Below are 12,495 nucleotides of genomic sequence, written 5' to 3'. Positions count from 1 at the left end.
CCACGTTGCCATCAAGAGGCATTACTTTACGGTTTGTATCAGGAGGCATTACTTTACGGTTAGGGCTGCCAGGCTCTGGAATGGGCTACTAAGGGAGATGGGGCTCTCCTCTACCTTGGGGGTCTTCAAGAGGAGGTTGGATAGATATCTGGCTGGGGTATTATGATCCCAGCATTTGTTCCTGCCCAGGGCAGGGATCGGACTTGATAATCTGTTCAGGTCCCTTCCGACCCTAGAAACTATGAAACTATTAAATCATTTGGGCAGTGCTGGAGTACTGCCATGCCTGCTAACAGTCAGGTCCCTGTACCACAAATTGCATTGCACTGAGAGCTGTGTAGATAGAAATGGGATCCTCTGGCCCCTGGCAGGGTGAGCTGATGATGCATCTAAAGGCAAGAGGCAACAAATGAGCATAGCAAACAGGGGAGGGGGAATGTGAGGCAGCAGTGAGGAAAGCTGCCTGTCCTAGAGCTGAGCTCTCTGCACAGGTCGATGGTTCAAGCCCAGACCAGTCCATGAGACTGCCAGGAACAGCAAGCAGGCCCAGGCCTTACTGGACAGCAGCTCTGCTGAGAAATGTATCTTCCCTGGCAGCTGCTGGCACTGTGGGTTGGAGTGGCCATCCTGCTCCACAGCCAGGGTTGTCACAGAGGGGCTCTCAGCAGACCGTGAGCCATGGTGTGACAGATACTGTCTGGGCCCAAATGGCATGTAGTTCCCCTTTGCTGGCAGGGAGCAGGCAAGGGAGCCAGCTGTACTTGGTGAGGGGACCAGATCCTGTGCTGAGCCCAAGTAACCTCTGCTCAAAGGCAGCCAGCCCACAGAACCAAGTAGGGGCAGTTTCTCACACTCAGTCACTTCCCTTCAGCTCCTTCTGCTTCCTCAGATGTGCAACCTGACTGACTCACTTCCTCAATACAGCACATAGTCAGCTGATCAAGCAGCAGTTCCCTGGGGACAGTCGTCCGCTGAGAATGGATGCCAGTGCCGGGAGTCAGCACTGTATGGTAAAGTCCTGGGATGGATGGCATTTGGAGCCCCTGCTTCCCTTGCGAGGTGTCTAATCTGACAGTCCCATGGGGAGACTTCTTCTTTCTTTGGCCTGGAGTGTTTTGTCTTCTAGGCAGCAGGGAGAGGAAAGGGGGCTAAGAGCTGCTTCTTAACACAAAACTATACTTCAGCTGACTCACCCAAGGTACAGGAAGAGTGGCTGAGGTGTCTCGGTGGCTCCACAGGCTTGCGTTTGAGCCCTGCTCTGGCTCTAGGCAAAAAGCCACCCCCAGTTGACCCAAAGGTAAATAGGTTCCTGGTCATTGAGACTGGGGAGTCAAGGTGAGGCCAGATGCGATGCTACCCACATCACTGCCCACTGTACCATTGGCTTCACAGGACCTGGCATGCTTTCATAATGTTAATCCAATGAGCTGCTAGGCCTGGGAGGACCTTTGACACCAAGGTCACACAGCCTGGGAACAAAACCCAGGGAGCCTGTCTGACTCCCTGTTATGTGCTCTAATCATTATAGGTGATGCTTCCTCACAGAGCAGGCAGTAGAGCCCAGGAGTCTTGACCTTCAGCCCTGCCAAGCCAGCTTTCCTCTTTGGGAGCAATCATTAAAAAAGCTCTAGGAGCTGACCAGGGGGAAGACGTCTAGCCCCAGGGGCTGTGATCCTAGTATGTGTTTGCTTCTCTCCTCAGCAGAGAGATTCACTGGTTTAACTCATCTCTGTAAGGGACCCAGTATTAGAATGAAAATCTTATGCTGACTTCTGTGCGCACTCTCTGCCCCGCAGACACCACAAATGCCGTACCTTGAGGGTCACGCAAAGTGAAAGGCTGCCATACCTCTTCAAACAGCCTTACCTTCCAAACCTTCTGCTTTCAAACCTCACTGGCCATGCCCACAACCCCAGACTGCCCCACTCAACGCTCAGGCCCAGTATCCCCCTGCCCCCTCCATTTCCCCCAGCACTTGGCTTCATGAGCCAGTGAAGAAGCAGAACCAAATGGACACAACCTCTGAACTGCTCTTGCTCTTTGCGATCCTTGCTTCAGGAATCTTGCCTGGGTCACTCCCCAGGGGACTGAAGCAGGGTCCAAAGGGGTTAGCTTCCATGCTTGGCAGGAGACAGGTCCCTGCTGCTGCCCCACCATGTCCCCAGGAGGGATTAGCACTGTGCACAACACTTATGTGTTTTTCCACCCCAGCACTTAGCATTTTTGTGCTCTCAGCTCTATACATTAAGCCATCAAGGCATGTAAATCTATAAGCCCCCTAATCCATTTCCCATGTGCCTCATGTGCTAGTCTGATCCTCAATTGGGGAACAGCACAGGACGACTCCTGCTTTCAGCGCGCTATGAGGCTCCCTGATTTCTCTCTCCAGCTGTTGCAAGGAGGAAACCCACTGCCTGTTGTGGTACCTGGAGGGAGCCCTGAATGCCTTCCTTTTCCACCACATGAGGAAAGCATTGGTTGAGCCCTGGGTGTGCAGGTTATCAGAGAGGCTGCTCTCCTGGCATCTCTGCAGCTCGGAACTGGGATTGATGTAACCTTGCAGAGAAGGAGCCGGTCTTGCAGCCAACGTGCAGCTGCCTGGGATTTTACAGTTGTCTCTGATCCGCTCCTCGTGGCTGCTCAGGGCTTCACAGCAGCACAAGACTGGAGCATGTGAATCTCCATCCTCCAGCAGTGGGAGAGAAGTGCCTTTAGCTGCTTGCAGCGTACACAGCTCATGGCAGCCAGCTGAGGGTCAGATCAAGTCAAAGGTGCCCCTAAGTCTTGTGGGCCCTAAGGCCAGCCTGAATGAGCAGGTCGTTGCTATATTTGAAATGCTCTCCCCTTCTTTCCACTCTTTCTGCTGTGCTTTGCCCCCATCCTCAGCCCCAGTAATTGTCACATGCAGAGAGCACAGCTGCTAGTGGGAATCAAACCTCTTGACTCCTCAAGCAACACAAGCAAAGGGAGCCACACACTACCTAGCAATAAATAATAGGCTGTTACAATCACTCAGTCCAGCCTCCAGGGAAGGTACTTCACACATACTAAAGGCACATCCAACACAGGCATCTTACATTGTAACCCCTGCTAGTGTTATGGCAGGGGACTGTTCTGTGGGCCGTCACCCTGTCAGTGGTGATGGGCTGCCTGTTTCAGCTCTCCTCAAGAGGCAGCAGGAGACTCCTAGGGTAGTACAGAGATGGGCAGTGAAAAGCTGTCCCTCACTAGGCCTTCCTCAGGGTCTCCAGAGGCCCTGTTATTGGTCTTGATAAGAGTACTGGGCCTTTTCTTCCTCTACAATTTAGTACCTGGTACAAGTGCCCAGTGGCTTGTAAATTCCTGCTGTTTGCTCAGCCATTGAAGGAATAAGTATTTCCCCCCATAAAGCCCAGCTTCCCAGGATGCCTGCACTGGGGAAACTGCTTGCTCTTAACTTATGGTTCTCTAGCACATTAATCCAGAACTTTTTTTAAATTTATATCTATCTATCTATCTATATATATATATATATATTTAGGTATATAGATATATCCTCTATCATAGACTTCCATCACACCTTTTCTTTTTAAAACCACCTTAAGAAACCTGTGCACCCGTTACAATAACCGTACTCACTCCCCTGTGCCCCCACGCACCCATACTCTGTAGCTTCCACTTCTACTGATCGTGTTGTCCTCCTCACTGCCTTCAGGTCCAGACCTGGCTGTTTGTGAGGGTTTGGAGTAGTCATGGGACAGTCTGTGAAAAATACTGACTGACCTTCTAGGGAGCACTCCTGTTAGAGGGTGTGAGCAAAATATGCAGGATTTTCTGGCCTGGACCTGTGGTCCCTAGTGTAGGAAGATACCCACCACAGTCCCCTTAACCATGTGCCCCAACCTTGCTCTCATGAACTACCTTGCCTCAGGCAGGAGGAAGGCCCAGGGGTATAACTTCAACGCGAAAGGTTGGCCCTGGCCCTGGCCCTGGCCTCTGTCCTCACTGTGAGGACAGAGCTGTCACTGCTTGCTAGGCAACGGGGTGCATGGAGGTTGCTGTGAGAGCTAAGTCACAACCACAGCTCACAATCTGCAAAGTCAGCATGTGGCAGCTTGGTAACAAAGGAGCAAAATGCTGCTAGGGAGGGAGAGTGCCTCCTCCCTGGGGGCCCCACAGCAAAGTCTGGGAGAGTCTTGCAATAAAAGCAGTGCTGCGCACAGAATGTTTCCTTCTTACTGGGAACGGAGATAAGGCCATTTCTAGCCCTGGCGCAGAAGGAGTGTTTGGCAGTACCTTACGACTGCATGTCATCTGGGTGTACCTTAACTCAAGGCAAAATCTGGTGCCAGCCGCGCAGAGGTTTATCTCACCTGGTGCACCTGACTGGTGCCCCACAATGTACAGTCCCTCCTCAGGGTTTCTGGGTGCAGTTGAGAGTGCTGGCATTGGCCTGTAAAGCCCCAGAGGGCCTTCTACCTTGCCAGACTGCCTTGCTCCCCATGCCATGCTTCTGCTATTGAATGAAGTGGAGGTGCCCAATGTAAAATAGGGAGGACAGCTGGCAGGGCATGTTTATGAGGCCCCATGGGCTTACAAACACCCTGTGACTCAAAATAGCCCTTCTTTAGACCTACAGAACTCACTGCAAGGCTTGTCTTTGCTGGGGAGGAGCTGGGTGGAGGGGGAAGTGAGGAAGATTTGAGTGATCCTTGAAGTAAAAATGGGCTTACTTCAGGGTTTGTTCAGTAATTGTTATGTCATGAGTTCACCCTGCCCTGCCTGTACTATGTTATCATTATATAACACTGTAAGATGAGTGCTTAGGAGCACATGAATACGTACCTGGGAGGTGTGGCAATTATATCAGAAATCACTTGGAAAAGCTTGTATCTTGGGGAGCACAAACCTGGCGGGGAATGGTCCCAGCCTTTGGGAAGTGGTAAGTAAGAGCACAACAACCTCTAAGGTCTAAAGAGAGACTGCATCTACTGAAGTGTGATGCAGCTGAACTGCAGTTCCCAAACATGGGTTAAGTATTGGCTTCACCAGCTCAGATAAGCTGGAAACATTCACAGGAGAGAAGTGTTCAGGCCAGCTTGGGAGCTCAGAGAAGTTCTCCGAGCTACTGTTTCAGACAGTGTGCATACTCAGGCAGACAGCGTTGTATGAATTACACTCGGTCGATGTCTGGAACATTTTTCTCACAACTGGTGGGGCTAGACACTTGATCTCTTTCAAACGATGAGTCTGCAGCAAGAGGTAAGCTCCCCACAGCCTCCAGGGCTGCAGCACCAATAGCAAGTGGTTACAGCTTCAGAGTGACTGTTTTTCAGTGTTGGCTGACTTGCTCCGTTGATGTAGCAGGCAGGACCCTGCACCTCAGTAGCAAATGGGTGTGGGCGTAAGAGCTCCACTCACTGCCACCACCCCCTTGGAACTAGCTCTGCATGTGGTACAAGAGCAGGCCAGGTATTCCCAGCAGTGAAGCAGACAAGCGAGACCTAAAGCTGGTGGGTTGAAATGTGAGAACCTATTGTTTCAAAAGCAGGCAGCCCAGGGAATGGGCTTCATGGGAACCCAGGAACTCAGCCCAGCTCCCCTCCCCCTGGTATTTTCCATGCCAGCATTTAGGGTGGCAAAGCGTGGGCTGGGATGCACTGAGGTGACAAACCCTGACATCCTGAGTGCCAGACCCAAGCCAGTGGGGGGGGGGGGGGCCAGCTTTTTTCTCAAGGTAGGGATTCAGCTGCTGGGACTGGGGGGGGGGGGGCCCGCTTTTTTCTCAAGGGAGGGATTCAGCTGCGGGGATTAGGGGGGGGGGGGCCACTTTTTTTTTCAAGGGAGGGGCTTAGGCGGCGGGGCCTGGGGGGGGGGGGCCCGCTTTTTTTTCCAAGGGGGGGGTTCACCTGCGGGGGCAGGGGGGGGGGGGGGTGCCAGCTTTTTTCTCAAGGTAGGGATTCAGCTGCTGGGACTAGGGAGGTGAGGGCCACATCTGTGAAGTGTATCCTTGCCATTGTGGGAGGCAGTGAGGGTTTCCCCTCCCACCTTCAAATCCTGGGGTGGGGGGGGGTGCAAGGTAGGGAAGAGCTACATCAGAGCATGGAGCCAGGTTTTAAAGGAACAGCCACCAGCTGGAAGGGCTCACTTTTAAATGGCAGCATAAAATGAGGTGCAGAAATCAGCAAGGAGGGAGCTCTGATGCATGGTTTTCAGTGGCACTAACCCCCACCAGTGCCCCATGGCACCTGCAAGTTCAGGCCTGTGCTGTAGTTTCTTAAGTGTCATCTCATGGGTGATGTTGACTGGGCCTGCAGCCCTGGGGTGGGGAGAGCTGTCTTGGACTGCCAGGAATGGGAGAAGGAGTCCTGAAAAACCAGGGAGATGCTAGAGAGGCCCCTCAGAGCTGCAGGCAGTTGCCCTGGAGGCTCTGTGTGAGGTAGGCGCCATTATGGCTCCCTCCCCTTCAGCAGCCTTTTTCTCTCCAGGCCATCCATCTCCTCCTCCCTGTGTTTATGAGCATGGCTGGGCTCCAGCAGACACTCTCTATAAAGAGCTCTGCTCCTTCTCAGCACGCAGGCTTTGGCAGCCAAGGTGTTGGCACTGATGAGCACAGGCTTAATGGACTGGGTGACCTTGGAGGTACGTGCTGCTCTTGCCACCACCCCACTGCACTCACTGAGCAGGTTTGTCATCTCCCAACTCTGCCAGTGCCCTGGGGGCAGCAGGTGGCTTCCAGGAGCTGGGTTTCCATGGAGCACCCTTAGGGCCTGGGGTACAGGGTGCCCTGGGCTTCCCTGGTCCTGATTGAGCTGCCTGGCAGGGCACTACAGGTGGGCTGGCCAGACTAGGAGCTCGGCTCTGGGTTTTCTATGCCCGGGGGTTGGGACTTTGAGTCCAGTGACTTGTTTCCTGTGCAGTTGCTGGCCAGGGATGCCCTTCACAGCCTCCCATGGGCTCCATGGCGAACTGGAGCCACAATATAAACATGGGCACAGCATTGGATGTAACAAGTTGGCAGAAGTCTCAGCTTGGCTATGCCCAGGGGCACAAATGTGCCTTGAGGTTTTGTTCCCCTGTTGTATGCATGTAATGCTTGGGAGCCAGTTGTGGGCAGTAGAGGTAGAGAGAGCCTTTACACCATCGCCTCAGCCCCAGCCCCAGCCCTGCAGCCCCATGTCACTCAGTAACCAGCCACTTGGTGACCTGGAGGGGTAATTGGTGTCATTAGTCAGTTAATTATTGTAAGAGAGCGCAAAGGTGCAGTCAGTATTGGCAAGGGAGAGGCAGGGCTGAAAGTGGGCAAGGGAGTGTACAGGGTGGGGGTGTACAGCTAAGGGTGATCTAGAGAAGGGGTGCTGGGGTGGGGTGAGAGGTTTGAGTGAGGATACTTGTAGGTGTGGGGAGGGAGGGAGGCTGGGAGCATTGGATCCAAGGGTGGCCTGTCGAGGAGAGGATGCCATAGACACCATCTGTGACAGAGGCAACTCTTCCAGGAGTCTACAAATGGAGTGGAGGGAAACACCCCTGCAGGAAGCTGTCCCAGCAGCTGAGAGCCCATGTCTTTGATCCATAGAGGGGACCCCTTGAGTCTTAATGACTGGTGGAAGTGGGCCTGGCCTGGAGCACTGTGCCTCCAATAGTCTCAGCATTGAGGCTCCCTGCCCCTCAAAGCCTTTCACTCCCCTCAGCCTGCAGGTGCACCAGATTCCCCTGGCAATTGTAGAGAAAACTGAGGCTTACTTAAGCTGGCTTCAAGCTAGCCACCTGAGCCAGGCTCATGCCACATAGCTGTGGGTGGGAACTGGTCTGAGCTGCCCTGAGGGCCTCCTCACAGGGTTGCACACTGACTTACAGACCATGTGAATTTGTTTCTGCTTGCTGAGCTGGAAAAGCAGAGCCCACAGCCCATGCAGCACCTCCCTCCCAGTGCACCATGGACTGCAACCAGTGCCCATGGGGATGGCTGGGATCCCACAGGGCCTCAGCCAGAGGAGCATTGGTGCCAGAGGGAAGGCACCAGCAGCTCCTGCCCAGGCAGGGGAGGGAGTCAGCAGCTGTCAGTCTGCCCATGCCCATCCCTGAGATATCTGGTGATTCCCTCACTGGGCTGAAGGCTGGGGGTGACCACTTTCCTGGCACCCCTCTGCAACTCCATCACCATCATCAAGGCCGTAAAGGCACAACAGGCTGCCTCCTCTGTGCTCTGGGCCAAGGGCTGCACACTGAGTGCTCTCGGCCCCAGGCAGATGCCTGGCACAGCTTGCTCCCCTGTCTCTGCCCTTGGGGACATAACAGAAGCCCTGCCTTTTGCAAGGGAGGGCTATCTTTGTATGGACAGGCAGTTTCTGCTGTTCCCCAGCAGAGGGCAGCCATCACATGCTCTGGCCTTGACACTGGACTCCCCCTGCCCCCCTTCAAAGGACATGGAGTTTAGGAGTAAAGAGAGGGGTCAGAGCCTGTGGCAGGTCCAGTTCCTCCAGTATGTGGCCTGAAGTGAATGAGGAGATGGGGACAGAAATACCAAAGGGAGCCATGCAGGGTATGTGTCTGCAGTCTCCCCAGAAATCCAGCCGTATCTCCTTGACATTGAACCCATTGACATTTGGCGTTCGAAAAAGGATGGAGCTGGACTGTTCTCAGTGGGGACAGATGACAGAACAAGGAGTAACGGTCTCAAGTTGGAGCAAGGGAAGTTTAGGTTAGATATTAGGAAGAATTTTCTCACTAAGAGGGTACTAAAACCCTGGAACAGGTTACCCAGAGAGGTGGTAGAAGCTCCATCCTTGGAGGTTTTCAAAACCCAGCTAGACAAAGCTGTGCCTGGGATGATGTAGTTGGGGATGGTCCTGTTTTGAGCAGGGGGTTGGACTTCCTGACACCCCTTCCAGCCCTCATTGTCTATGATTCCTGAGGGAAGGAGCGGGAGACCCTGGGCTGGACTGAGCCATTGAGGGGTGGGGGGTGCAGCAGGGCCTTTCCTCCGCAAGGCAGATTGCCTAGCACCTCTGGGGGATTTTTCCATTCCTCATTTCTTTGATGATTTGAAGCCTGGCTTTTATCAACAGTCAGCTGCTTCCAGCAAAGAGAAGCAAGCACCTAGGCTGTGCTGGCTCATGGCAGCTGGCTGACTGCCCATTCCTAACTGTCAGTTAGATAAAGGAAGGCTCACTGTGGAGTCCCACCACTGCTACAGCAGCCAACACCCACCTGTGTTTGCAGAGAGCCTGAAACAGTTGCTCTTAGAGCCAGGAGCAGCTCTTCCCACTTAATGAGGTGTTGATTAGAAAGCCTAGTGAGGATCCTAGTGAGGCAGCCTGAGTCTTCTTAATTATGTCACTGCAGGGTGATTTGTGCAAGACAGCAGTGGGGCAGTTATGCCATGAAGATCTACAGGGCTTCCTGTACGTGGTGACAGAGTGACGAAAATCAAGCTGTGGGCAGAGCATCACAACACCACCCTTCCCAGATCTCAGCCTAGGAGAGAGAACTCCACTTACCTAAGGTGAGTTTCCCGTCTGCCCTGCTGCTTCTTCCACTGTGTTTGCATCCTTCTTAGAGGGGAAGTTTAAGAATAGCATGTCTTGTGTCTAGGCAGGGGGTTTGACTGGAGGACCCTTGAGATCCTTCCCACTGCCAATTCTGTGATTTTTTTTTTGCAAAAAGTAAGTAGCAGAAATAAAATGTTGTTTCACTCCTGCTCTGTGACAGGCCCTACCTTCCCCCAGACCTAAAATAGCCCCAGGAGATGCTTATGTTTATTTTTATTAACAATTGAACTATCTACAGCTGTTAAAGTCTTGTTTAAACTGGATTTCTAGGTCCCGGCTAGTGAGTTCATTTCCCCTTGGCTGGTGGTTAGTAACCCGCTGGCTATTGAAATCGTTCCAGCACCTCTTGTATTTTCCTGAGAAGGGCTGATTAAAGTGTGCCTCCTTTCATAAGGACAGAAGTGAAAAAGGTAGTGCTCTTCCTCCCTGTCATCAATATGCAGAGTACGTCTGCTGCCGATCTTCCCTCCTGGCTCATTCCTTCCCTCTGTTAAGCATGCTGTCACTTTGTCAGCAGCTCCTTGCTTCCCTGCGCTATTTGTAGCTGCTGATGAGGAGGTGTTTTCTCTTAGATGGGGAAACACCTGCCATGCCACTCAACCTGTCTCCCCCAGGCTAGGACAGGAATAGTATTCTCTCTGTCACAGGATGAAGGCAGAGGCAGCTGCTGCCGACTGTAGCGCAGGGGTGGGCAATTATTTTGGGCAGAGGGCTACTTACTGAGTTTTGGCAAGCCATTGAAGGCCACGTGACAGGCAGCTAGGGGCAGATAAATATTAATTTTCTCAATTTTTTAGGGGCCCTGTGGGTCAGATAGAATGGCCTGGTGGGCTGCATCCAGCCCGCATGCGGGCTGCATTTTGCCCACCCCTGGTGTAGCGCACTGTCTGCTGAGGGAGCTCCAAAGATATGTGGTATATGGGTTCTCCTGGCTACCCCCCAGCTCTGTTCCCACTGAGGGCAGTCCAGCTCGCCCTCCTCCCCATTGGGCCCAGTCAACACCAGGTGTGCTTGTGTGACTAGATTCTGGGTCTCCTGACTGGGTTGCAGGAGGGTGTACCATGGGAACCTGGGGGGGTTCCCTGGTCCAGAGGACACAAGTTGCAGGAGAGCGTTTTACAAGACTAGTTTTATGACCCAACTTTCATGTTAATGGGATGCTAATGATGCAGGCTTCCTGCTGCTGCCACCTTTGCTCTTGCAGACCCTGTTCCTTGGCATTGTGCCCACAGGCTCATCTTGCAGCAAATGCACCTGGAGAAACCCTGAGTTGAATTTGGTGCTGACAGGTGCCAGGCTGAGCTCTGGAGACAGAAGGCCTGTATGGACAGGCCCCGGAAGTTTCCCACAGTCCTGCCCAAAAGGGACTCTGTCTAGAGGGGAGCTCTGTCTTAGTGGCCCATTCACCCCCTGGCCTTGGCTCAGGCTAACAGCAAGTGGACCAACAAGCGCTAATTGCGATGGTGGCTTATGCACAGCTCCTGATCCCTGCCCTGTAGGCTGTCCAGTGCTTGTTATCTGGGATCTGTTTTGGAACAGGATGATGGGAGAGAGTTATCATTACAAATGTTTATGAGGTCCAGTATAGGGTGCTAAGTCCTGTCCAAGTCGGCTAGAACAGCAACACTAGATCCTTCAGGTGTGCTGGGAGGAAAGCCGGCTTCACGAGCCAGAAGCAGCTTTGGGATCTCCCACAAAAGGGTTCTACTTGAGGGCAAAGTACAAAGGATTCTAGATGTGCTGAGTTCATACAAATATTGACCAGCTCCCAGGTCCATACAAACTAAATATTGACCAAGGGGAAAAATAACACTTGAGATTGTGTTGTTCAGTGCTCAGGGCAAAATTCATTTTCTTCTGTTGCCCTCAACCCCCCCCCAACAATGAACAGGTGCTGTGTTTGTATCTCCGTTTTGTATCTTGTTGCTGTGGTGGCAAACACTGAATGGTTAAAACAGGAGGAAGAGTTTTATGAAATATTTTTATGCATGTTGATTGCAAAAAGAGAGCAGTAGCATATCTGATTTTTGAGGAACCTGCAGTAGCAAGACCTCCTCTAACGTGCTTTGAGATTTGACTGATATGCTGTTTTTCAGAAGTTAGGCTGTACCACAACCAATGTTGGAAGTAGTTCAGGAAAGGCACCAGAGAAGAATAACTCCTTTCCTACCCCTCCTCAGCTTCTAGAGAGGGTGGTCATTTGTTGTTGACCTACAGGAGAAACAAGTAGGATGACATGAAATTATCCCAGCTATGTTTGTCAGGGTGTTGTGATGATCACACTACAAGGGGAAACCAGAAATGCCCAGGCACCCGGGCACTCTTGCATGACTAAGCCCAGAGCCTGGACAAGCTAGGAAGAGATCAGAAGAGGTCTGATTTTTTTCCCTTACAATTTGTTTTGGGGCTGTGATCCACAACATGGTCTAGCTCTGTGTATTATAACCATACAATCATTCAGGAAGGCACTGAAAGAGAGCTTTATAAAAGCATTAATTTTATCCAAGTTTCAGTAAAGGCACCTACGGTTTCTGTGGGGGTGTGTTCCTTAGTAGCTTATGTTTAGACACAGTGTTGTGGTGGTGAAACTTTTGATGCTCAAGTCTGTTCTTGGAGGCCGGTGTGGGAGATCTTGTTGGAGAGAGACAGAGAAACCTTTCTTGAGTAGGACTTGAGCTTGTGTGCGAATTAGGTGAAGTTGGCAGGCTGCATGTGATTCATTCACCTCTTAATAAGCTCTCTTGGACATGCGGGGTAATATCTGACACTCACTTCAGATCTGGGGCTGCTGAAAAGAATTAGTGCCAGGGCCTTCAATTGCACTTCTGTCTCTTTCTGTGACACGTTACTCAAAGACAGAGTGGGCAATGCCCTGAGGTGACTTTTTCATGGGATTAACCTAATCAGACGAAGCCTGTTTGCTTTCAGTTCTGGTTCTGGGCATTGTCAGAAGTTGTCATTCCCT

The 12,495-nt window shown here is 52.1% G+C and overlaps 1 protein-coding gene across 3 annotated transcripts in view; it reads left to right on the top strand.

The window, feature by feature from the left end:
• Window positions 1-12,495, top strand: part of SLC29A1 (solute carrier family 29 member 1 (Augustine blood group)) — a 60,364-nt gene that overhangs the window by 2,686 nt on the left and 45,183 nt on the right. The window contains exons 2-3 of one of the 3 annotated variants that reach the window (XM_019526867.1): window positions 890-1,010; window positions 9,325-9,484. The gene's annotated coding sequence lies outside the window, so the exon portion shown is untranslated. Of the gene's footprint in view, window positions 1-889; window positions 1,011-6,529; window positions 6,622-9,324; window positions 9,485-12,495 lie in introns of those variants that run through there. The other 2 variants (XM_019526868.1, XM_019526870.1) reach the window with 2 other exon arrangements.

This window comes from Gavialis gangeticus, unplaced genomic scaffold (genome assembly GCF_001723915.1).
Source record: "Gavialis gangeticus isolate Ggan-Ray unplaced genomic scaffold, GavGan_comp1, whole genome shotgun sequence".
In the NCBI taxonomy this organism is placed as follows: Eukaryota; Metazoa; Chordata; order Crocodylia; family Gavialidae; genus Gavialis; species Gavialis gangeticus.
The sequence above is the reverse complement of the archived record's forward strand: the minus strand, read 5'-3'. Positions and strand labels throughout refer to the sequence as shown.